Below are 25991 nucleotides of genomic sequence, written 5' to 3' on the forward strand. Positions count from 1 at the left end.
TGGGTGAAAAAACTGGTACCATTATCTGGTGAGTTAAGGAATGGGATTAAAATGTGTGGGACTGCATATGTGATGAGGAAAAGGAAGAAGAGAAAGAGAGCCTAAATTCACAGAAAGGCTCCATAATTGATATTTTCATTGAGCCCAGATGGTTTGAGGCTACCCAACCGAAAAATCCATTCACTTTCTCGTTTCAATAATTCCTTGGTGATGTCGCCTCCACGAACCCCCAAGTGGATACGATCTAGGCCGAAGACTCTCAACTCTTTTGTAGATCATTTGTGAACAGAAAAGAAATGTCGGGCAACTGAAGTGAGTTGCTTCATTCGAATAAGTTCTTGTTGGGCATTACGGATATTGCCCATATGTTCTAGAACCCTCTCTTTCAGTTTCTGAGTGGTTATGCCAATGTACTTTAAATCACAGCTACAGGTTATACAGTAAATTACTGCCTGTGAGTTGCAATTGAAGAAATGTTGTATTCTTACAGGTTGTCCATATTTGTCGATGACCATATTTTTGCGTAACATCTGTGGACAAGACTTGTAATGACCACATGGGAAAGAGCCAATTGTTGCAGGTTTTTTGGGGGTTGAGGTCAAAAAGTGGCTACGAACTAGTTGATCCTTAATGTTTTTGGATCTGCGCCAGCTCATTTGAACGGGAGTTTTGACATGGGGGGATAGGTCGGGATCTAATTGTAATTTCTCTATCGTCCTAGTGGATGCTGGGGTTCCTGAAAGGACCATGGGGAATAGCGGCTCCGCAGGAGACAGGGCACAAAAAGTAAAGCTTTTTCCGATCAGGTGGTGTGCACTGGCTCCTCCCCCTATGACCCTCCTCCAGACTCCAGTTAGATTTTTGTGCCCGGCCGAGAAGGGTGCAATCTAGGTGGCTCTCCTAAAGAGCTGCTTAGAGAAAGTTTAGCTAGGTTTTTTATTTTACAGTGATTCCTGCTGGCAACAGGATCACTGCAGCGAGGGACTGAGGGGAGAAGGAGTCAACTCACCTGCGTGCAGGATGGATTGGTTTCTTGGCTACTGGACATCAAGCTCCAGAGGGACGATCACAGGTACAGCCTGGATGGTCACCGGAGCCACGCCGCCGGCCCCCTTGCAGATGCTGAAATCAGAAGAGGTCCAGAATCGGCGGCTGAAGACTCCTGCAGTCTTCTAAAGGTAGCGCACAGCACTGCAGCTGTGCGCCATTTTCCTCTCAGCACACTTCACACGGCAGTCACTGAGGGTGCAGGGCGCTGGGAGGGGGGCGCCCTGGGAGGCAAATGAGTACCTATAAAGGCTAAAAATACCTCACATATAGCCCTAGAGGCTATATGGAGATATTTAACCCCTGCCTAATTTTTCTAAATAGCGGGAGACGAGCCCGCCGGAAAAGGGGCGGGGCCTATCTCCTCAGCACACGGCGCCATTTCCTCTCACAGCTCCGCTGGTCAGGACGGCTCCCAAGTCTCTCCCCTGCACTGCACTACAGAAACAGGGTAAAACAGAGAGGGGGGGGCACATTTATGGCGATATTTTGATATAACAAAGCAGCTATAAGGGAGCACTTATTATAAGGCTATCCCTGATATATATATAGCGCTTTTGGTGTGTGCTGGCAAACTCTCCCTCTGTCTCCCCAAAGGGCTAGTGGGTCCTGTCTTCGTTAGGAGCATTCCCTGTGTGTCTGCTGTGTGTCGGTACGTGTGTGTCGACATGTATGAGGACGATATTGGTGTGGAGGCGGAGCAATTGCCAAATATGAGGATGTCACCCCCTAGGGAGTCGACACCAGAATGGATGCCTTTATTTATGGAACTACGGGATAGTGTCAACACGCTAAAGCAGTCGTTTGACGACATGAGACGGCCGGACAATCAATTAGTGCCTGTCCAGGCGACTCAAACACCGTCAGGGGCTGTGAAACGCCCTTTGCCTCAGTCGGTCGACACAGACCCAGACACAGGCGATGACTCCAGTGGTGACGGTGACGAATCAACCGTATTTTCCAGTAGGGCCACACGTTATATGATTTTGGCAATGAAGGAGGCGTTACATTTAGCTGATACTACAGGTACCACTAAACAGGGTATTATGTGGGGTATGAAAAAACTACCTATAGTTTTTCCTGAATCAGAAGAACTAAATGACGTGTGTAATGAAGCGTGGGTTGCCCCTGATAAAAAGCTGATAATTTCAAAGAAATTATTGGCATTATACCCTTTCCCGCCAGAGGTTAGGGAGCGCTGGGAAACACCTCCTAGGGTGGACAAGGCGCTAACACGCTTATCTAAACAAGTGGCGTTACCCTCTCCTGAGATGGCCGCACTTAAAGATCCATCAGATAGGAGGATGGAAAATATCCAAAAAAGTATATACACACATGCAGGTGTTATACTACGACCAGCTGTAGCGACTGCCTGGATGGGCAGTGCGGGGGTAGTTTGGTCAGAATCCCTGATTGAAAATATTGATACCCTGGACAGGGACAATATTTTACTGTCGTTAGAACAAATAAAGGATGCATTTCTTTATATGCGTGATGCACAGAGGGATATATGCACACTGGCATCACGGGTAAGTGCTATGTCCATTTCGGCCAGAAGAGCTTTATGGACGCGACAGTGGACAGGCGATGCGGATTCAAAACGGCATATGGAAGTTTTGCCGTATAAAGGGGAGGAGTTATTTGGAGTCGGTCTATCAGATTTGGTGGCCACGGCTACAGCCGGGAAATCCACCTTTCTACCTCAAGTCACTCCCCAACAGAAAAAGGCACCGACTTTTCAACCGCAGCCCTTTCGTTCCTTTAAAATAAGAGAGCAAAGGGCTATTCATATCTGCCACGAGGCAAAGGTCGAGGGAAGAGACAGCAACACGCAGCTCCTTCCCAGGATCAGAAGCCCTCCCCGGCTTCTACAAAAGCCTCAGCATGACGCTGGGGCTTCTCAAGCGGACTCGGGGACGGTGGGGGGTCGTCTCAAAAATTACAGCGCGCAGTGGGCTCACTCGCAAGTAGATCCCTGGATCCTGCAGATAATATCTCAGGGATACAGGTTGGAATTAGAGACAGATCCACCTCGCCGTTTCCTGAAGTCTGCTTTACCAACGTCCCCCTCCGAAAGGGAGACGGTTTTGGAAGCCATTCACAAGCTGTACTCTCAGCAGGTGATAGTCAAGGTACCTCTTCTGCAACAAGGGAAGGGGTATTATTCCACTCTTTTTGTGGTACCGAAGCCGGATGGCTCGGTAAGGCCTATTCTAAATCTGAAGTCCTTGAACCTGTACATAAAGAAGTTCAAGTTCAAAATGGAGTCACTCAGAGCAGTGATAGCGAACCTGGAAGAGGGGGACTTTATGGTATCCTTGGACATCAAGGATGCGTATCTCCACGTTCCAATTTACCCCTCACACCAGGGGTACCTCAGGTTCGTTGTACAAAACTGTCACTATCAGTTTCAGACGCTGCCGTTCGGATTGTCCACGGCACCTCGGGTCTTTACAAAGGTAATGGCCGAGATGATGATTCTTCTTCGAAGAAAAGGCGTATTAATTATCCCATACTTGGACGATCTCCTAATAAGGGCGAGGTCCAGAGAACAGCTAGAGATGGGATTAGCACTGTCTCAAGAAGTGCTAAAACAGCACGGGTGGATTCTGAATATTCCAAAATCCCAGTTAATGCCGACAACTCGTCTGCTGTTCCTAGGGATGATTCTGGACACGGTTCAGAAAAAGGTTTTTCTCCCGGAGGAAAAAGCCAAGGAGTTATCCGAGCTTGTCAGGAACCTCCTAAAACCAGGAAAGGTGTCTGTACATCAATGCACAAGAGTCCTGGGAAAAATGGTGGCTTCTTACGAAGCAATTCCATTCGGCAGATTCCACGCGAGAATTTTCCAAAGGGATCTGTTGAACAAATGGTCAGGGTCGCATCTTCAGATGCACCTGCGGATAACCCTGTCTCCAAGGACAAGGGTGTCTCTTCTGTGGTGGTTGCAGAGTGCTCATCTATTGGAGGGCCGCAGATTCGGCATACAGGATTGGATCCTGGTGACCACGGACGCCAGCCTGAGAGGCTGGGGAGCAGTCACACAAGGAAGAAACTTCCAGGGAGTATGGACGAGCCTGGAAACGTCTCTTCACATAAACATTCTGGAACTAAGAGCAATATACAATGCTCTAAGCCAGGCAGAACCTCTGCTTCAGGGAAAACCGGTGTTGATCCAGTCGGACAACATCACGGCAGTCGCCCATGTGAACAGACAGGGCGGCACAAGAAGCAGGAGTGCAATGGCAGAAGCTGCAAGGATTCTTCGCTGGGCAGAGAATCATGTGATAGCACTGTCAGCAGTGTTCATCCCGGGAGTGGACAACTGGGAAGCAGACTTCCTCAGCAGACACGATCTTCACCCGGGAGAGTGGGGACTTCATCCAGAAGTCTTCCACATGCTGGTAACCCGTTGGGAAAGACCAATGGTGGACATGATGGCGTCTCGCCTCAACAAAAAACTGGACAGGTATTGCGCCAGGTCAAGAGATCCGCAGGCAATAGCTGTGGACGCGCTGGTAACGCCTTGGGTGTACCAGTCGGTGTATGTGTTTCCTCCTCTGCCTCTCATACCAAAAGTATTGAGAATTATACGGCAAAGAGGCGTAAGAACGATACTAGTGGTTCCGGATTGGCCAAGAAGGACTTGGTACCCGGAACTTCAAGAGATGATCACGGAAGATCCGTGGCCTCTACCTCTAAGGAGGGACTTGCTTCAGCAGGGTCCCTGTCTGTTTCAAGACTTACCGCGGCTGCGTTTGACAGCATGGCGGTTGAACGCCGGATCCTAAAGGAAAAAGGCATGCCGGAAGAAGTCATTCCTACTTTGATTAAAGCAAGGAAGGAAGTAACCGTGCAACATTATCACCGAATTTGGCGAAAATATGTTGCGTGGTGCGAAGATCGGAGTGCTCCGACGGAGGAATTTCAACTGGGTCGATTCCTACATTTCCTGCAATCAGGATTGTCAATGGGTCTCAAATTGGGATCTATTAAGGTTCAAATTTCGGCCCTGTCGATTTTCTTTCAAAAAGAATTGGCTTCAGTCCCTGAAGTCCAGACCTTTGTTAAGGGAGTGCTGCATATACAGCCTCCTGTGGTGCCTCCAGTGGCACCGTGGGATCTCAATGTGGTTTTGGATTTCCTAAAATCTCATTGGTTTGAACCACTAAAAAAGGTGGATTTGAAATATCTCACATGGAAAGTGACCATGCTTCTAGCCCTGGCTTCTGCCAGGAGAGTGTCAGAATTGGCAGCTTTATCTTACAAAAGCCCATATCTGATTTTCCATTCGGACAGGGCAGAACTGCGGACTCGTCCGCATTTTCTCCCTAAGGTGGTGTCAGCATTTCATCTGAACCAGCCTATTGTAGTGCCTGCGGCTACAAGTGACTTGGAGGACTCCAAGTTACTGGACGTTGTCAGAGCATTAAAAATATATATTGCAAGGACAGCTGGAGTCAGAAAATCTGACTCGTTGTTTATATTGTATGCACCCAACAAGATGGGTGCTCCGGCGTCTAAGCAGACGATTGCTCGTTGGATCTGTAGCACAATCCAACTTGCACATTCTGTGGCAGGCCTGCCACAGCCTAAATCTGTAAAGGCCCACTCCACAAGGAAGGTGGGCTCATCTTGGGCGGCTGCCCGAGGGGTCTCGGCATTACAACTTTGCCGAGCAGCTACGTGGTCAGGGGAGAACACGTTTGTAAAATTTTACAAATTTGATACTCTGGCTAAGGAGGACCTGGAGTTCTCTCATTCGGTGCTGCAGAGTCATCCGCACTCTCCCGCCCGTTTGGGAGCTTTGGTATAATCCCCATGGTCCTTTCAGGAACCCCAGCATCCACTAGGACGATAGAGAAAATAAGATTTTACTTACCGATAAATCTATTTCTCGGAGTCCGTAGTGGATGCTGGGCGCCCATCCCAAGTGCGGATTATCTGCATAAATTGTACATAGTTATTGTTAACTAATTCGGGTTATTGTTGAAGGAAGCCATCTTTCAGAGGCTCCGCTGTTATCATACTGTTAACTGGGTTTAGATCACAAGTTGTACGGTGTGATTGGTGTGGCTGGTATGAGTCTTACCCGGGATTCAAAATCCTCCCTTATTGTGTACGCTCGTCCGGGCACAGTACCTAACTGGAGTCTGGAGGAGGGTCATAGGGGGAGGAGCCAGTGCACACCACCTGATCGGAAAAAGCTTTACTTTTTGTGCCCTGTCTCCTGCGGAGCCGCTATTCCCCATGGTCCTTTCAGGAACCCCAGCATCCACTACGGACTCCGAGAAATAGATTTATCGGTAAGTAAAATCTTATTATTGGCAGGTGCTTGGATATAGCCTTCTTCAGCATTCTCCATTCCGGGCAAAAGGTGCAGATAAATCTAATGCTGTCCTTCTGTTCGGAAATGACCTTTTTCTTTCCAAAAATCAGTTTCTCCCTTTTGACCATTTTGGTGGCTGAATAGGCTCGTTTGAGTGAGCGTTTGCTGTAGCCTCTGTCCTGGAGATGTTTGGTCCATTCCCAACTCTTTTTCCCGAAGACATGGTCTTCAGAGCAGTTTCGTTTCAGCCTCAAATATTCCCCTTTCGGAATATTTTCAGTGGTTGGGGGAAAATGTGAGCTGGTCTGGAAAAGGAGACTGTTGGTTGCTGTCTCCTTACGATATAATTCTGTGGCCAAGTATCCGGTATCTGATTTGTAGATATTCAGATCAAGGAACGGGACGGTTTCTGAGCTGATGGTGTGTGTGAGTGAAATATTGAGGTCATTAGTATTCAATATTCTGATGAAATCCAGTAGATGTTCTTTGTCCCCATTCCAAATGATAAATATATCGTCGATATATCTAAGCCACAAGGTGACATGTGTGGTGTAGTTTTCATTGGTAGTATTGAAGACAAAGAACTGTTCCCACCATCCTAAGAAAATATTTGCGTATGTGGGCGCACAGGCTGCTCCCATCGCAGTCCCCCTTACTTGCAGAAAGAACTGGTCTTGAAAAACAAAATAATTCTTGGTAACGACAAAGTTTAACAGGTTCTGAAGAAAGTTCGAAAAGTCACTTCCCCCCCCTTGATCAAGGAAGTACTTCACTGCTGTGAGCCATGTTGGTGACTAATACTGGTATACAATGCCTCTACATCCAATGTTACCATAAGAAAATTGCTTTCAAAATGTATATCATGAATCTTGCGTAGTAAGTCGGAAGTGTCCTGCAAGTACGAGGGTACGGGAGATGTACATCATGGAAGCTCATCGGCAACTTTACAACACCTCCTGCTATAGGAAGCTTCCTAATAACCCTACCACTGCTTTTCTCCAGCTATATAACTCGATGATACAAGATGCTGCAACACAGGGCACCATCACACAACAAGAATTAAAATATCTGACGGTCATAAATCCTAAAACACCGACATTCTATCTCTTGCCCAAAATACATAAGAATGCATCTCGACCCCCTGGAAGACCTATTATATCTGGGAACAGGGGTCTTTTGGAGCAGCCCAGTCGATTCCTTGATTTGCATCTCCGAGAATTTGTACTATCGTTACCCTCGTACTTGCAGGACACTTCCGACTTACTACGCAAGATTCATGATATACATTTTGAAAGCAATTTTCTTATGGTAACATTGGACGTAGAGGCATTGTATACCAGTATTAGTCACCAACATGGCTCACAGCAGTGAAGTACTTCCTTGATCAAGGGGGGGAAAGTGACTTTTCGAACTTTCTTCAGAACCTGTTAAACTTTGTCCTTGCCAAGAATTATTTTGTTTTTCAAGACCAGTTATTTCTGCAAGTAAGGGGGACTGCAATGGGAGCAGCCTATGCGCCCACATACGCAAATATTTTCTTAGGATGGTGGGAACGGTTCTTTGTCTTCAATACTACCAATGAAAACTACACCACACATGTCACCTTGTGGCTTAGATATATCGACGATATATTTATCATTTGGAATGGGGACAAAGAACATCTACTGGATTTCATCAGAATATTAAATACTAATGACCTCAATATTTCACTCACACACACCATCAATTCAGAAACCGTCCCTTTCCTTGATCTGAATATCTACAAATCAGATACTGGATACTTGGCCACAGAATGGAATCCGGACTGAAAGTCGACAGTAACTAGGTCGACAATGTCTTGGTTGACCACTATTGGTCGACAGTAACTAGGTCGACAGGGTGTCTAGGTCGACAGGGTCTTTAGGTCGACATGTTCTAGGTTGACAGGTCAAAAGGTCGACATGAGTTTTTCCCATTTTGTTTCTTTTTTGGAACCTTTTTATACTTAACGATCCACGTGGACTACGATTGGAACGGTAATCTGTGCCAAGCGAAGGCACCATGCCCGAAGCATGGCGAGCGAAGCGAGCCATGCGACGGGACGCGGTGCACTAATTGGGTTTCCCGGTCACTACGAAGAAAACGACACCAAAATAACATTAAAAAATCATGTCGACCTTTTGACCTGTCGACCTAGAACATGTCGACCTAAAGACCCCGTCGACCTAGACACCCTGTCGACCTAGTTACTGTCGACCAATAGTGGTCGACCTAGACATTGTCGACCTAGTTACGGTCGACTTTCAATGCCACACCCCCACAGAATTATATCATAAGGAGACAGCAACCAACAGTCTCCTTTTCCAGACCAGCTCACATTTTCCCCCAACCATTGAAAATATTCCGAAAGGGGAATATTTGAGGCAGAAACGAAACTGCTCTGAAGACCATGTCTTCAGGAAAAAGAGTTGGGAATGGACCAAACGTCTCCAGGACAGAGGCTACAGCAAACGCTCACTCAAACGAGCCTATTCAGCCACCAAAATGGTCAAAAGGGAGAAACTGATTTTTGGAAAGAAAAAGGTCATTTCCGAACAGGAGGACGGCATTAGATTTATCTGCACCTTTTGCCCGGAATGGAGAATGCTGAAGAATGCTATATCCAAGCACCTGCCAATATTACAATTAGATCCCGACCTATCCCCTCATGTCAAAACTCCCGTTCAAATGAGCTGGCGCAGATCCAAAAACATTAAGGACCAACTAGTTCGTAGCCACTTTTTGACCTCAACCCTTAAAAAACCTGTAACAACTGGCTCTTTCCCATGTGGTCATTACAAGTCTTGTCCACAGATGTTACGCAAAAATATGGTCATCGACAAATATGGACAACCTGTAAGAATACAACATTTCTTCAATTGCAACTCACAGGCAGTAATTTACTGTATAACCTGTAGCTGTGATTTAAAGAACATTGGCATGACCACTCGGAAACTGAAAGAGAGGGTTCTAGAACATATGGGCAATATCCGTAATGCCCAACAAGACCTTATTCGAATGAAACAACTCACTTCAGTTGCCCGACATTTCTTTTTTATTCACAAAGGATCTACAAAAGAGTTGAGTCTTCGGCCTAGATCGTATCCACTTGGGGGTTCGTGGAGGCGACATCACCAAGGAATTATTGAAACTAGAAAGTGAATGGATTTTTCGGTTGGGTAGCCTCAAACCATCTGGGCTCAATGAAAATATCAATTATGGAGCCTTTCTGTGAATTTAGGCTTTTTCTCGTCTTCCTTTTCCTCATCACATATGCAGTCCCACACATGTTATTACCCTTTCCTTAAATCACCAGATAATGGTACCACAGTTTTTTCACCCATGGTGGCCTATTTCTTCACCGCCTCATAGACTTTCCAACTCACTCTTTGACACATTACTGTTCAATTATTAATCAGTTATTTAAATTTTGTTTCACCACTCAGTGCACCTACAATACCCTTTATTTTCCACATCAGCACCACACATGCGTACATTTTGCTTTTATCCCACTCACCCTACACAATTCTTACTTTTTCACAGTTTCGCAATTTCTCACTTCCTCTCCTAATTCTTGTCATAATAATCTTCACATTTATTACAATCATTACCATCATACACAAGTCTAATGCAATAATATCATTTTTTGCCACACTTCAATATATTAACATCCTTTTCATCAATTGTTCTTTTCCCTAATACATTCTTCACCTCATAACTAACTCACTTTATTCACATACACATTTTTTTCTCATTTTTTACACACTATTCATTTCCTGTTTCCAATATATAATGCCCCCTCTTCCTTTTTTTTCCCCTTTTCACCATGATCCTTCACATATCACTTCAATGTCCCCCTTATATTACATGCTTAGCCCTAAGAGCCTGCAATTGTCATCATGTTCAATAGCACATATACCTGATATCCCTTATAACAGGCACCCGGTATCCCCATCTTCTATTAACCTGCCATTTGTTATAAGACGAATCCAGTTTGGCTTAAAATACCTCACTTTTTATCATTCTTCAATATGGTTTTTTTTATATTATAATGATGTCTTTTTGATAATATATGTCAAGCTCAATAAGCTGATATTCATTATTTTTTTGCCAAGAATAACTATGACTTATTAATATTAAAATTCCCCATGGTGGGCACCTGTCACTTTAACCTATCAGTCACTCCAAATCATTTGGGACTATTCTTTTTTTTAACTTCACAAATTTTTATTGAGAAAAAATATAAATTTTTATGGGGTACAGAAAAGAAAAGAGGGGTTGAGTAGTACATCATACAACATGGTAAATAGGTATACAATAAAACTTAAATCAAACGGAGGGGTACAGGAGGGGGGAGGGTAGGGAGCATCCAGTAAATCCAGAATGCTTGTACTCTCACGGGCTAGAGAGGAATCAAGTGAACCTTCTCGAGAAATAGAGGGACAGAATACGCCCAACAGTTACAGATGTAATACTAGAGATCCTAAAGCGATAGTACGAGGAGGGAGAGAGAACCAATAGCGTTACAAAGGGAAACCTAGAATCCAACATAGTGAATAGAGGCTATTGAAGAGAAAGAAAAAGGAGGTAGGTATGTAGGAATGTGCAGAGGGCCCATCGATACATTTATAGGAGATAGTGTTGGCTGGAATAATTGTTGGAGGAATCTCAGTAAGCTGGTACAGCAACTCTTTACTCCCTGTCCGGTTGTTCGATTAAACTAGTCTGAGGAGGGTCGCTTGGAGAGGAGTTGCGAAAGTAATGGGAGCCCTCGCCAGCCGTAACAAACTGCTGCCACAGAGACCAATTTTTCCTTGGAGAGGGTGAACTGTCGGGAGGGGGTAAATATTCAGTTTCCATAAGAAAGTGGTGATTCGTTTTGTGGATTACTTTTAGTAAAGTAGGGGGCGCAGGTTGTTTCCAGAGTTGGGCCAAGTTAGAGCGAGCAGCAATTAAAATGTGACCTAGTACATATCTGCTAGATGGGGGGACCGACGAGGGAACAATATGTAATAACGCGAGGGCAGGGTCTGTGGTTAGGTGAGTATCGAGAACTCTATTAATCAGGTCAAAAACTTCAGACCAATAATTAAGAAGGTGTGGGCAGGACCAAAATATGTGGAAGATGTGTCCCACAGAGCCACAAAGCCTCCAGCATTTATTACTGCAGGAGAGCCAAAATCTGTGCAGTCGGTCGGGGGTCAAATATATTCTGTGGATTAGTTTTATGTGCATCTCGGTGTGGTTCAGGCATCGGGACATGGAGTGGGAGGCTAAGCAAACTTTTCGCCAGTCAATCGGAGATAGGGTCCTGCCTTAATCTGATTCCCATTTCAATTGTGCGTTAGATTTGGAAGGGGAAATAGGAGTAATCAGTAGGTTATACCAGAATGTAATATCACCCCTGGATTTATTCAAGGAGAGACGAGAGAAAATAATTTGTGAGGTCATGTCCGATGACAATGAGGCATTGGGAATCGATCTCCACCAGTGTGCGATTTGCAAGTAGTGAAACAGTTCTGAAGTGGGTAGAGAGAACTTAAGTTGAAGGGCTGGAAGAGGCAATAGAGAGAGTCCATCGAGAAGAGCACTTAAACATGATATACCTGCTTGTTTCCATTTAGAGAGATTCAGATATGGTATCATCTTTGTGAGTGTAGTGATGGAGATCTGGGTGAGACAACTGGTAGGGGTCTGTAGAGTGGCAGATAGTTTGTCCCAGGATGTTAGCGCAGCTTGTGTGGATGGAAGCAGGTGTGGAAAGGCAGGCCGGAGCCTATTGGGAATACAGAATAAATCTGCAAGGGGGAGCGGGAGGGCTCCAGTCTGTTCACGGTCCACCCAACCTATCTGGATGTTGACATCGAAATAGTGTTTAAGAGAAGCCAGGAGACAGGCTTCCTGATATAGGATGATGTTAGGTGGATATAGACCTCCTAGTGCTTTAGGCATGACTAATTTAGAATGTGCCAGGGAAGGCGGCTTCGAGGACCAAACATATCTAGTCATTATAGAGGAACAGGTCCGGAGGGCCTTCTTTGGAAAGTTATATGGGATCGTGCGGAACAGGTACATTAATTTGGGGAGAAGAGACATTTTAAAAGCAGCCATACGGCCTAGCCAGGAGACCTCCATAGAAGGCCCAGGATTTCGCCAGGGCCTCAAGCGTCTCTATTAGAGGGGAGAGATTGGAAGTGAAAACATCGGGAGTATGGGTCGGGATGTTAATACCAAGGTATTTTATCATGAGGTTCTGCCAATTATAGGGGTAAGATGATTGGAGGGCTGGCAAGGAGTGGGAAAGGTTGATGGGTAAGGCGTCTGTCTTAGTGGTGTTGAACTTATAAGAAGAAGCCTGGCTATATGCATCTAAAGTAGAGTGTAAGAGAGGAAGAGTGTGGATGGGATCAGAAATAAACAGGTGAACATCATCCGCAAAGAGACGTGTCGGGAAGATCCAAATTGCAATGCTGGAAAATGGGGATTATTCCGGATTGAGATGGCTAGAGGTTCAATTGAGAGGACAAATATTAGGGGAGAGAGGGGACACCCTTGTCTAGTACCATTGGTGATTGGAAAGGAGTCTGAGAGGAATCTATTGCTGAGCAACCGGGCCGTGGGGAAGCTATATAGCGCCAAAACAGAAGTCAAGATACGATCTCTAAAGCCAAAACGAAGAAGAACTTCACGCATATACGTCCAGTTCAGTCTATCGAAGGCCTTCTCGGCGTCTAAGGACAGCAAGAGAAGGCCTTGGTCATTTGAGAGTGAGTCAATCAAGTTAAAAACCCTGCGCGTATTATCTGACGCTTGTCTCCCAGGCACAAAACCAGTTTGGTCCGAGTGCACCAGCAATGGAAGGAATTGGTTAACACGTGTCGCAATCAGCTTGGCATATAGTTTAATGTCACAATTGAGCAGTGCTATAGGACGATAGTTGTGTACGTAAGCCGGGTCTTTGCCAGGCTTGGGGATGGTGACTATACGTGCTTCCAACAGTTCTGGTGGGAGGGTGCCTAGACTCGAGAACGCGTTGAATAGGGCAGTCAAATGGGGGGTAAGAATATCTTGGAAAACAATATAGAAATCAGCAATAAACCCGTCAGGGCCAGGGGCCTTGTTTCGGGGAGAGGTTTTAATAGCTTTAGAGATTTCAGCAGAGGACCAAGGGGCATTAAGTGATGACAACTGCTCCTGGGTAAGAGTGGGAAAGGGAATATCATCTAGAAAATAAGAAATAGAGAGAGGAGTGGGTTGGGGAGTTGAGGAGTCATCCAGCAAGTTGTAGAGTTTGGCATAGTATTATGCAAAGAGGTTTGTTATGTCCTTAGGGTTTAAGACTTTTTGTTTTGAGGGGGAGTAGAGAAATTTAATTTTGCTTCTAGCTTGTTGGGCTCGTAGTTTGCGGGCTAGCAGTCTACCAGAATTTTTACCTAGGAGATAAAATTTTTGCCTCATCCTATGCAATGCCGCTTCTGTACGAGCAAGCAGCAGTTGTTGGAGACGGCTACGTACATTAGATATTTCTTTTTTAAGAAGTCTGGAGGGATTAGCTATATTCTCTGCTTAGAGAGCAATCCGTTCATCTTCTAGTTTCGACTGCAATTGGAGGGCTTGTTTTTTGAGGGTGGCACCAGCCTGGATAGCCGCTCCACGAGTAACTGCTTTAAAGGCGCACCAGTGGTTCACAGTAGAGGTGTCTAGAGGGGAATTAGTAGCTAGATAGGAGTTTATGGAGTCAAGGATAAGTTTCTTGGACAAAGGGTTAATCAGGAGGTAAGGGTAGAGGCGCCACTGTCGTAAAGGGTGCTGGGTATCATAAAGGTTCCATTTCCAGAGTACGGGGGCATGATCAGAACAGGTGATTGGAAGGATATCTATATCCCTAGTTCTCTGTAGAGACCATTTGTCACACAGAATTAGATCTATTCTGGAATAGGAGTTGTGAACCGAGGAATGGAATGTATATTCCCGTCCCGTGGGATTACGGGTTCTCCATATATCGTATAGATCAAATTCTGTGAGCAAATTGCGGAAGGCTAGGGAGGGGCCGGATTGGGCAGATGGGATGGGGTGAGAGGGATAGCGAGATTTATCTAATTTTGGGTCTAAAACTAAGTTATGATCCCCCAATATGACCAGAGAGCCTTTAAGCGACTTACGTATCGTGAGGAAAAGTTTACGTAAAAACGGTACTTGGTTAGAGTTGGGGGCATATAGGCAAACTAGTGTAGCTGGTTTATCGACAAGGTAGCCCGTTAAAATCAGGTATCGGCCATTTTTGTCCGAGATCTGAGAATGGAGGACAAAGGAAACATGTTTGCTAAACAGGATAGCCACCCCGTTGCGTTTGAATGGGCCGTTTGCAAAGTATCCTACAGGGAAGTTGCCGTTTTTAAAAAGGGGAGGGTTAGCAGAGGTGAAATGGGTTTCTTGTAATGCAATTACATCAGCTTTTTGTTGTTGGAAAAAAGAGAGTGCCAATCTGCGTTTGTTAGGTGAGTTCAGTCCTTTAACATTAAGAGAGAGAAGATTCAACATTGGAAATACATGTCAGAAATGAAACGAAGAAATCTAGACAGAGCATTGTAGGTGGGAACATGTAAAAAAATCAGAGTACCACAGTAAATGTAGAACAAAGGAGTCTGGAGCTCGGAAGGGAAAGGGGCAGGTGTCTGAACCAGGGAGTAGGGAAACAAAAAAAAAAGGTCCGGTATATTGGACCTGCATGACTACTGCAGGGGAGGGAGAACAAAAATACGGGAACTTGCAGTAGTATAGAAAGAGTTGGAGTCGGGCTGGCGGAGCAGACACCGCCACTTCAACATAACATAACCTGAAAAAATGCAAACATGTATAGTAAATCACGTGGAAAAACATGGATAAAAGCATAAGGGGCAAGAGCACAGGGTCGTCTGTAAGTATTACTAAGACAGAATAGCGCCCCTTAACAAATAAGACAAATCTAGATGACAACTAAAAACATTGTAGAAGAAGAACCAATGAAAAACAAGAAAAAGAGTGAACCTGTAACACACAAACCTGGATAAGAATAGGCAACGGTACATGATGTCATGTGATCTGAGGGCGAGGGTGATGGGTGCAAGGGCCCGCCTCTTTGCGATGGTGACAGCAGAGAAGTCCTGAAAAATTTGAAGACCCCCTAAGGTATCTGAATTTTTGGATTCTCTAGCGGCTCTCATGATACGTTCCTTAACGGGAAAGAAATGGACACGGAGGAGGGTGTCTTTAGGGAGGTCAGAAGAAACGGTGCGAGGTCTGGGAAGGCAGGGGATGCGGTCAATCAGGAGCTCTGCAGAGTCCGCAGCAGGGAGTAATTTTTTTGAATAAAGCTGCTGCATAGGGTTCTAGCTCAGAGTTGGTGACCGAGTCCGGTATGCCCCTGATCTTGATGTTGTTTCGTCGCGACCTGTCCTCCATATCCGCCATCTTTGATTTAAACTGGTCCAGCTCCCGTTGCTGGAGGTCATGGGAGGAGACTAGTTCGTTATGGGATGTAACAAGTTCTTCAACCTTGCGTTCCAGGTGGTCAGTTCTGTTCCCTATTGCTACCAGCTTGGTCTTGACCTCACGGACAGCAGAGGTCAGGTCTTTGGAGAGTTCTGACTTGAAGGCAGCCAAAATCTGGCAAAGGGATCTCACTGTCAAGGGTGCATCAGATTCACAGTCAACTCCTGAAACAGTGAGAGTGGAGGACAGGAGATTCGACATCCCAGGGTCCGGCATGGTAGATGGAGAGAGGGCGCTTTGTAAAGGGGAGATCTGAAGGGGTTTCTTGGGGGGAAGGAGATTTTAGGAGGCACCGAATCTTTGCTCTTTTTTGGAGGCATTCCTCGACGCCAGGGAAGTATCCAGATGTTTAAAAGAGGTGCACCGACAGAACGGGGACCGAACAGAGGATATATGTGAAACAGGAGCACTCGGTCACATTGGCAATCAATACATGTTGATTAAGTGAACAGAAGTGGCGGTGGAGGGAGTGAGCAACTCTCACATTTCGGGGTTTACTCCCTTAGGCACCCGGAGGGTTGTAGGGCAGTTAGCTTGAAAATGTGGCAGGGCCGTAGATGAGTGACACCAGTACAGGGATCAGCTCCGCACCAGGGGGGAGAAAGTCCAACGTGGAGAAGCGTAGCTAAAGACGCACAGGACACTTCGTCTTGCTGGTAGCCTCTAATACAGTGGGGAATGAGCCGACAGGAGCGGCCACTTTCTTCTCCGGGGCCCTCTGGAGGGCAGCTCCTAGTAGAGAGACGGGCCACAGGAGTGGGGGGTAGATGTGCGTCGGACCTGCGAGAGACAAGGACGCCAGTTCCAGCAGCGCTATACCGGGAGGAACTATTCAACGGGAGCCCCTCGTCACAGGAGCAGATGGTAGCAGGGAGAGGCGTACCGGCACGGATCCTCCAAGCCGGGAATGTGGCACTTGTGGGCAGGCACCAGGACCGGAGTCCACAGTGCCTTGGCTGTGACAGGGCACAGGTAGTTATTATTATTATTATTATTATTACATTTTATTTATAGGGCGCCACAAGTGTTTCGCAGCGCCGTACAAAGGACAGTACAGGGAGACAAAACTTAGCATAACAGTAAATAAATAACAAAAGTGGAGTGCAGGTAACAAAGAGCAACACAATTCTCAAAACATAATACAGCTTAGATGTAAGTAGCGAAGGAGTAATCATTGTACTACTTGGGGCTGGCGGCCATAGATAGAGATGAGCCTTTACCAGCAGGAGAAAAAGCAGGTAAAGATGGTCGCTGAGTGAAATGTGTCAAGAAGAGGGCTTAGACAAGAGGAAAGAGGGCCCTGCTCTGAAGAGCTAACAATCTAGTGGGGAGGTAGTTGGGCTGTGGAGCAAAGTCTCGATTGTGCAGGGCCTCAGAGGGGTGAGTGAGCAGGCACACTGGTGGGGAGAGGCAGAAGCAAGTGAAAATGCAGGGCGACGCTGGTTACAGAGTGCATAGGAGGGTCTGGCACTGAAGAAAGCTCTGAACTCACAGTTTGGGTGTACCAAGATGGCCGCCACCGGAGCACAGGCAGGAGAACTCCTGGAATAACTGCAGCTGCTGAGGGCTGAGAGGCAGAGGCAAGTGAAATTGCAGGGGAACACTGGTTACAGAGTGCATAGGAGGGTCTGGCACTGAAGAAAGCTCTGAACTCACAGTTTGGGTGTACCAAGATGGCCGCCGCCGGGAGCACAGGCAGGAGAACTCCTGGAATAGCTGCTGAGGGCTGAGAGGGCGCCAACCCACTTCCAAGTGTGCCCGAGGGGTCTGTGGAGGTAGGAGGTGAAGTGCCCACAGGTTGGAGCAGGCAGGGGAGCAGCCACAGGTCCCGTTTTGGCCGTGATCCGGTCCCGGAGCACGTTTCCGGGGAGGCCTTCAACTCGAGGCCCCGGCTTCAGGGGAAGGAGTAGGCCCCAGGCAGGGAGCTGTGTAAAAATCCACTCTGCGGTACCCCTGAGCACAGGGCAGTATCCACAGCCGTGGGCAGAGCTGAGCCAGAGTAAATAACCACAGGGGTCTGCAGTAATAGGTGGCTTTTAACCCCGAGGGTGCAGGAGCTCTAATAAACAGCCACTCAGAGCTGCATCCAGGCCACGCCCCCCATTTGGGACTATTCTTGCTTTGCCCATATACATTATTGTTTTCTGCTTAACACTATTACACCTTGCCCTTTCTCAATATGGCCCCAACAGCCTCCATCATGTGATGCATGTCACATACGCCACTCTGAAGATTATCCTCCCCCCGTTTTGTTTGTTGCCGCTGATGTAAGCGGCACCCACGACAGCATCCGAAGTGATGCATGTCGCTTCCGAATACTCTGAGCATCACATTGCCCTATTTCACACTACCGCGGACGAAAACGGCATCAACATATGGGATTCCAATTCCTCCCACAATAAGGGGTGTCCACACCCTAACTCCTCCCTTAATTACGGAGCGCCCGCACCCATTGGCTCCACCACGGTGTGTAGCATTTTTAGACTTCCCCGCTTACCCTCTAGCTGTATCCAGGAACTGAACAAGCCCTGCGGGGCGAAACGCGTTTTCCAGGATACAGCGGGTCCACCGGCGCCAGTCTTAGCACATGGAGCTATATCCTCACTGCTGAAACACTTACAGGTTATGCACGCCTTGTGTGCCTGCATTAACACTTTTTTTGTCAGTTCCAGTCTGGGTCAATCCCGGAGATGATCCACACTATCGATCTGTCTACCTTGTAGACAATAGTGTTGTTGACAATCCAACCAAAGAAATTTCCTAGCGCTTATGATTGATACCAAATGGACGCTGCACTTCCTAAGGGTTTTTGGTTATAACCCTATAGATAGCAGCCAAAAAGAAAATATACAGGAACTGCGCAGTCCAATTTGGTGTGGATTTTATTCACAAAACAATTAAATTCCTGCATACATAAATTATCTTATGCCGGCCAGCATCACATAAAATACTTCACATAAAACTTCAATAATATACACTGCTAAATACTATTAATAAAAATAGTGAGACTGTATATTATATTAAACAGCCTACTATTATAACAAGCATATGTCTTCCTTAAAAAGCACTTAATTAATTAATTATTTCCTCATAAGCCGTTTGAAATTACCACCATTCCATATGGTTTAATACATATCACATTCCTCCCCCTTCTATATAAAGCAGCATGCAAATAAATAATAACTGCTGTAATTTTTCCAAGCAGATCATGCAGTCTTTTTTTAGTAGTTTTGCATATCAAGCATAGATTAGTCTCTCAATTGCTCTCCTTAGTACTTAATTATAGCATGCATCTTGATGAAATACTTTTATAACAGGTGAGCTCTCTCCTTGGATAAGTATCAACCACATGCAAAGAATGATTAGATGCACTTTGTATGGGCTCCTGCTCTTTAGCCCAGCAAATCAAACAGTTCTGAAACTTTTAGATGTAATTAGGTGTAACAGCTCAGTTCACTACATAAGTGGTATACTATGCCTGTAAGGTGTTTTTAAGGCAGTACCTCTCCCGGCTTGCTTAGCCTGATCTGGAGTTTCCGGGTGTTCTCTGGAGTGCGTTCTCCTCCCTGCCCCACACACAGGAAAAATTTCCACTTGCGGCCGGCCGGCTGTATAGTGTATTAAGCTAAGTCTCAACGTGGAGATTGTAGCAATGACAAACGCGTTTCTCCGCCTTTAGAATCGTCAGCGGCTTCCTCAGTGTCCAGCACTTATGTAGTGAACTGAGTGTTTTTTCTAAGAAGATTCTGACAGGCTTACTCCAAGTCCATATATATGTGTGTCTCATTTCTTCCTTCTGTTATCTACACAAATTGTATATACTTTGTAGCCAGTTTAATAATTCTACTGATACGTTAGGCTAACTTCAATCCCCCTCTTTCATATGGTTACAAAAGTGTAAACAACAGCAATTGTTATTAATAAGTCATTTTATACACTGTATCAGCAGGCACCTATTACCGTACAGTGTGTGTTTCGCATGTGGGATAACAACTACATGACTAATATAAAGGTCTCATTATCAATATGATATATATATGTCTTTAGTTTTGCAGTAACCTTTTCTGGACCGGAATCACTCTGATATATTATATTGTAGCTGGCTAATTTTGGTGATTTCTTTTTCATTCATTTTCTTTCATTTCCGTGGACTCTCATCTAAGATCCATGGTGCACGGTACCACAGCAGTGGACACCGGTGCATCCAGCCTAACGTAGAAAGCAGATCCACACGTTTCCTATGTGACTATTGTCACACTCTGTTATTTAGGTGCACTCTCATTGGTGTCTAAACCACCTACCTTCTCTACTATCAAACCACACTGCCAGTGCCCGATCTCGTCCGATCTTGGAAGCTAAACAGTGTTGGGCTGGGTCAGTACCTGAGGAGGAGACTCACAGGGAATACCCAGTGTTGTAGAGCAGGAATTATTTTATATGATGTGCGTCATATGACACCAACAGCAGTATCACCACTTATCCTTCAAACAACTTCTTGTTACTGTTATAACATAAAGAATTATTGGATATGATCTTTTGAGTACTTTATAACCTTAAATTTGTGCAGTCCTGGTGCCTGGTATGGACTTGGTACTGTCTCCTTCAATATTCTGACCTTCTTAATGCAGACATAATACCTAATTAACCACACAGTGGTCTCATTAATACAGATTGTCTGCACTGGTCGGGCTGAAACGGGTGTAAGACTTTAAATTGTCTACAACCTTCCTTATCACACTCTGTGAGACAGGACCAGGACATTTTTACATTTTTTCATTATATACGCATCACAATTTTTCACTATATTTCTCTTATGTCCTAGAGCACAGGTTCTCAAACTCGGTCCTCAGGACCCCACACGGTGCATGTTTTGCAGATCTCCTCACAGAATCACAAGTGACATAATTAGCTCCACCTGTGGACCTTTTAAAATGTGTCAGTGAGTAATTAATACACCTGTGCACTTGCTGGGTTACCTGCAAAACATGCACTGTGTGGGGTCCTGAGGACCGAGTTTGAGAACCACTGTCCTAGAGGATGCTGGGGACTCCGTAAGGACCATGGGGTATAGACGGGCTCCGCAGGAGATAGGGCACCTAAAAAGAACTTTTACTATGGGTGTGCACTGGCTCCTCCCTCTATGCCCCTCCTCCAGACCTCAGTTAGATCTTGTGCCCAGAGGAGAATGGGTGCACTGCAGAGAGCTATCCAGAGTTTTCTGTTGAAAAATAATTTTGTTAGGTTTTTTTATTTTCAGGGAGTCCTGTTGGCAACAGGCTCCCTGCATCGTGGGACTGAGGAGAGAGAAGCAGAGCTGGCTTGTCAAGTTGGGCACTGCTTCTAAGGCTATTGGACACCATTAGCTCCAGAGGGAGTCGGAACACAGGTCTCACCTGGGGTTCGTCCCGGAGCCGCGCCGCCGTCTTCCTCACAGATGCCGAAGATAGAAGCCGGGTGAGTATGAGAAGGCAGAAGACATCTTAGGTGGCAGAAGACATCAGATCTTCATGAGGTAAGGGGCGCGCATTGCTCCCAGTCACACACACAGAGCAGCACTGAAGGGTGCAGGGGGGGGGGGGGGGGGCGCCCTGGGCAGCAATATTCCTCACTTTTGGGCAAATTCAGATGGATTAGGCTGCGGAGGCAGTAAATCTAAGATCCCCCGCCATTTTAATAGAAAAGTCACTGGGACCGAAGCCCGCCGTCGGGTGGGCGGGGCTTGATCCTCGGCACTAACCAGCGCCATTTTCTCCACAGAAGCTGCACGCATGAACGCTGGCTCCCTGGTCTCTCCCCTGCTGAACTTCACAGGCTGGAAAAAAGAGGAGGGGGGCACATTAGCGACGCAGTGAGTGGAAATTGGTATATTATATATAAAAAAGCGCTATCTGGTCATATTTTTTCCAGTGTTTTTAAGCGCTGGTGTGTGCTGGCATACTCTATCTCTGTCTCTCCTAAGGGCCTGGTTGGGGTTTTGTCCCCTTATAGGTTAATCCCTGTGTGTGGGGTGTCGGTACGTGTGTGTCGACATGTCTGAGGCGGTAGACTTCTCCAAGGAGGAGGTGGAGAAAATGAGTGGTGTGTCCCCGTCGGTTGTGCCGACTCAGGATTGGATGGACATGTGGCATATGTTGAATGCAAGTATGGCATCTTTAGATAAAAGGCTTGATAAGGCTGAATTAGGGGGGACATCAGGGGGTCAATCCTCGGATTGGACCGACTCACAGGGCCCGTCGGTGTCTCAAAAGCGTTCCTTAACACAAGACACTACTACCGACACGGATTCTGATTCCAGTGTCGACTACGACGAAGTAAAATTGCACCCTAGGGTGACTAAAACCATTCAGTGTATGATTGTGGCAATAAGGGATGTGTTGCATATTAAGGATGAACCCTCTGTCCCCGACACAAGGGTACACATGTTTAAGGAAAAGAAACAGATTATTAATTTTCCCACATCTCATGAATTAAATGATTTCTTTGGAAAAGCTTGGGAGACTCCGGAAAAGAGACCGCAGATCCCCAAAAGAATTTATATGGCATACCCCTTCCCTAAGCAGGACAGGGAGATTTGGGAATCATCCCCCACTGTGGACAAGGCCCTGACGTGCTTGTCCAAGAAAGTGGCGCTACCGTCTCCTGACACAGCGGCCCTTAAGGACCCTGCAGATCGCAGGCAAGAAACTACCTTAAAGTGTATTTATTCTCATACGGGTGCTGTGCTAAGACCGACAATTGCGTCGGCATGGGTGTGTAGCGCGATTGCAGCTTGGACAGATGAGCTGACAGATCAATTTGATAATATGGATAAGGATACTATATTCTTAACTCTAGCCCATATAAAAGACGCAGTCTTATTTATGAGGGATGCTCAAAGGGACATTGGATTGCTAGCTTCTAGGGCCAATGCCATGTCTATCTCAGCGAGAAGATCCTTATGGACTCGCCAATGGACGGGTGATGCGGATTCCAAAAAACATATGGAAGTACTACCCTATAAGGGTGATGTATTGTTTGGGGATGGGCTGACGGACCTGGTTTCCACAGCTACAGCAGGTAAATCAAATTTTTTTACCATATATTCCCCAACAGCAAAAGAAAGTAACACCCTATCAGATGCAGTCCTTTCGGTCGCACAAGTCCAGAAGAAGTCGGGGATCCTCTTTCCTCGCCAGAGGTAAGGGCAGAGGCAAAAGAGCACCTGCTTCGGCAGGTGCCCAGGAACAAAAGTCCTCCCCGGCTGCTCCAAAACCCACAGCATGACGCTGGGGCTCCCCTGAGGGAGTCCGCACCGGTGGGGGCACGTCTTCGACTTTTCAGTCAGGCCTGGGTCAGTTCAGACCTGAATCCCTGGGTGTTGGAAATAGTTTCCCAGGGTTACAAATTGGAATTCGAGGAGGTGCCCCCGCGCCGATTTTTCAATTCGGCCCTACCAGCTTCCACATCGGAAAGGGATATAGTGTTAGCTGCAATTCAAACGCTGTGTATACAGCAAGTGATAATCAAGGTTCCCCTGCACCAGCAGGGAAGAGGTTACTACTCAACCCTATTTGTGGTCCCGAAACCGGACGGTTCGGTCAGACCTATTTTGAATCTGAAATCCCTAAACCTGTACATAAAAAGATTCAAATTCAAAATGGAATCACTCAGAGCGATAATAGCCAACATGGTGGAGGGGGTGGTTTATGGTGTCTCTGGACATAAAGGATGCGTACCTTCATGTCCCCATATATGCCCCCCATCAGGAATACCTGAGATTCGCTGTACAGGATTGTCATGACCAATTTCAGACGTTGCCGTTTGGACTTTCCACGGCCCCGAGGATTTTCACCAAGATAATGGCGGAAATGATGGTGGTCCTGAGCAAGCATGGAGTCACAATTATCCCATACTTGGACGATCTCATGATAAAAGCGAAATCAAGGGAGAAATTGCTGAGCAGTGTGGCGCTCTCTCTGAGAGTGCTCCAGCAACACGGTTGGATTCTAAATCTACCGAAGTCAGTTGATTCCGTCAACTCGACTACCGTTCCCAGGTATGATACTGGATACGGAACAAATGAAGGTCTTCCTCCCAATAGAAAAAGCCCAGGACATCCAGAACATGGGTGTCAGTTCACCAATGCACTCGAGTGCTGGGAAAAATGGTGGCGGCCTATGAGGCCATTCCCTTCGGAAGGTTCCATGCAAGGACTTTTCAATGGGACCTTCTGGACAAGTGGTGGTCCGGGTCCCATCTGCACTTACATCGGAATATAACTCTGTCCCCAGGGGCCAGAGTGTCTCTCCTGTGGTGGTTGCAATGTGCTCACCTGCTGGAGGGTCGCAGGTTCAGAATTCAGGATTGGATCCTGGTTACCACGGACGCGAGCCTCCAAGGATGGGGAGCGGTCACACAAGGAAAAAATTTTCAGGGTCTTTGGTCAGACCAGGAGTCCTGTCTACACATCAATGTGTTGGAACTCAGGGCCATTTACAACGGCCTTCGACAAGCGGAGAGTCTTCTTCGAAACCTACCGGTTCTGATTCAATCAGACAATGTCACAGCAGTGGCTCATGTGAACCCCAAGGCGGGACAAGAAGCAGAGTCGCGATGGCGGAAGCCACAAGGATTCTTCGCTGGGCGGAAAATCATGTAAGCGCTCTGTCGGCTGTCTTCATTCCGGGAGTGGACAACTGGGAAGCAGACTTCCTCAGCAGGCACGATCTCCATCCAGGAGAGTGGGGACTTCATCAAGAAGTCTTTGCAGATATAACACGTCTTTGGGGAACTCCTCAAATAGACATGATGGCGTCACGCCTCAACAAAAAGCTTCGGAGGTATTGTGCCAGGTCTCGGGACCCTCTGGCAGTGGCAGTAGATGCTCCGTGGCTGTTCAAATCGGTCTACGTGTTTCCTCCTCTTCCTCTCATTACAAAAGTGTTGAGGATCATAAGGCAAAGAAACGTGCAGACAATACTCGTTGTCCCAGACTGGCCTCGAAGGGCCTGGTACTCAGATCTACAAGAGATGCTCACAGGAGATCCCTGGCCTCTTCCTCTGAGGGAAGACCTGTTGCAACAGGGGCCCTGTGTATTTCAAGACTTACCGCGGTTCCGTTTGACGGCATGGCAGTTGAACGCCGAATCCTAGCGAAAAAGGGGATTCCGGAAGAGGTCATCCCTACTTTAATAAAGGCTAAGAAGGAGGTGACGGTTAAGCATTATCACCGTATCTGGCGAAAGTATGTGTCTTGGTGTGAGACCAAGAATGCAACTACGGAAGATTTTCATCTGGGTCGTTTTCTCCACTTCCTACAGACAGGAGTGGATATGGGCCTGAAATTAGGCTCTGTAAAGGTACAGATTTCGGCCTTCTCGATTTTCTTTCAGAAGGAATTGGCTTCTCATCCAGAAGTCCAGACGTTTGTAAAGGGAGTGCTGCATATCCAGCCCCCTTTTCTCTGACGTCCTAAGTGGATGCTGGGGACTCCGTCAGGACCATGGGGATTAGCGGCTCCGCAGGTGACAGGGCACAAAACTAAAGCTTTAGGATCAGGTGGTGTGTACTGGCTCCTCCCCCTATGACCCTCCTCCAAGCCTCAGTTAGGTTTTTGTGCCCGTCCGAGCAGGGTGCAATCTAGGTGGCTCTCTTAAGGAGCTGCTTAGAAAAAGTTTTTTAGGTTTCTTATTTTCAGTGAGTCCTGCTGGCAACAGGCTCACTGCATCGAGGGACTTAGGGGAGAGAAGTTCAACTCACCTGCGTGCAGGATGGATTGGCTTCTTAGGCTACTGGACACCATTAGCTCCAGAGGGAGTCGGAACACAGGTCTCACCCTGGGGTTCGTCCCGGAGCCGCGCCGCCGACCCCCCTTGCAGATGCTGAAGATTGAAGGTCCAGAAACCGGCGGCAGAAGGCTTTTCAGTCTTCATGAAGGTAGCGCACAGCACTGCAGCTGTGCGCCATTGTTGTCACACACTTCACACCAACGGTCACGGAGGGTGCAGGGCGTTGCTGGGGGCGCCCTGGGCAGCAATGTATAATACCTTATTCTGGCTAAAAATACATCACATATAGCCCCTGGAGG

At 46.6% G+C, this 25991-nt stretch overlaps 1 protein-coding gene and 1 pseudogene across 6 annotated transcripts in view; both read left to right on the plus strand.

Moving 5' to 3' along the window:
* LOC134958057 (transcription factor 20-like) overlaps positions 1-25991 on the plus strand; it is a 325652-nt gene that overhangs the window by 116430 nt on the left and 183231 nt on the right. The gene's annotated exons all lie outside the window — the stretch shown is intronic.
* On the plus strand, positions 20230-20348 carry LOC134963367 (5S ribosomal RNA; annotated as a pseudogene).

Source organism: Pseudophryne corroboree, chromosome 9, assembly GCF_028390025.1.
Source record: "Pseudophryne corroboree isolate aPseCor3 chromosome 9, aPseCor3.hap2, whole genome shotgun sequence".
In the NCBI taxonomy this organism is placed as follows: domain Eukaryota; kingdom Metazoa; phylum Chordata; class Amphibia; order Anura; family Myobatrachidae; genus Pseudophryne; species Pseudophryne corroboree.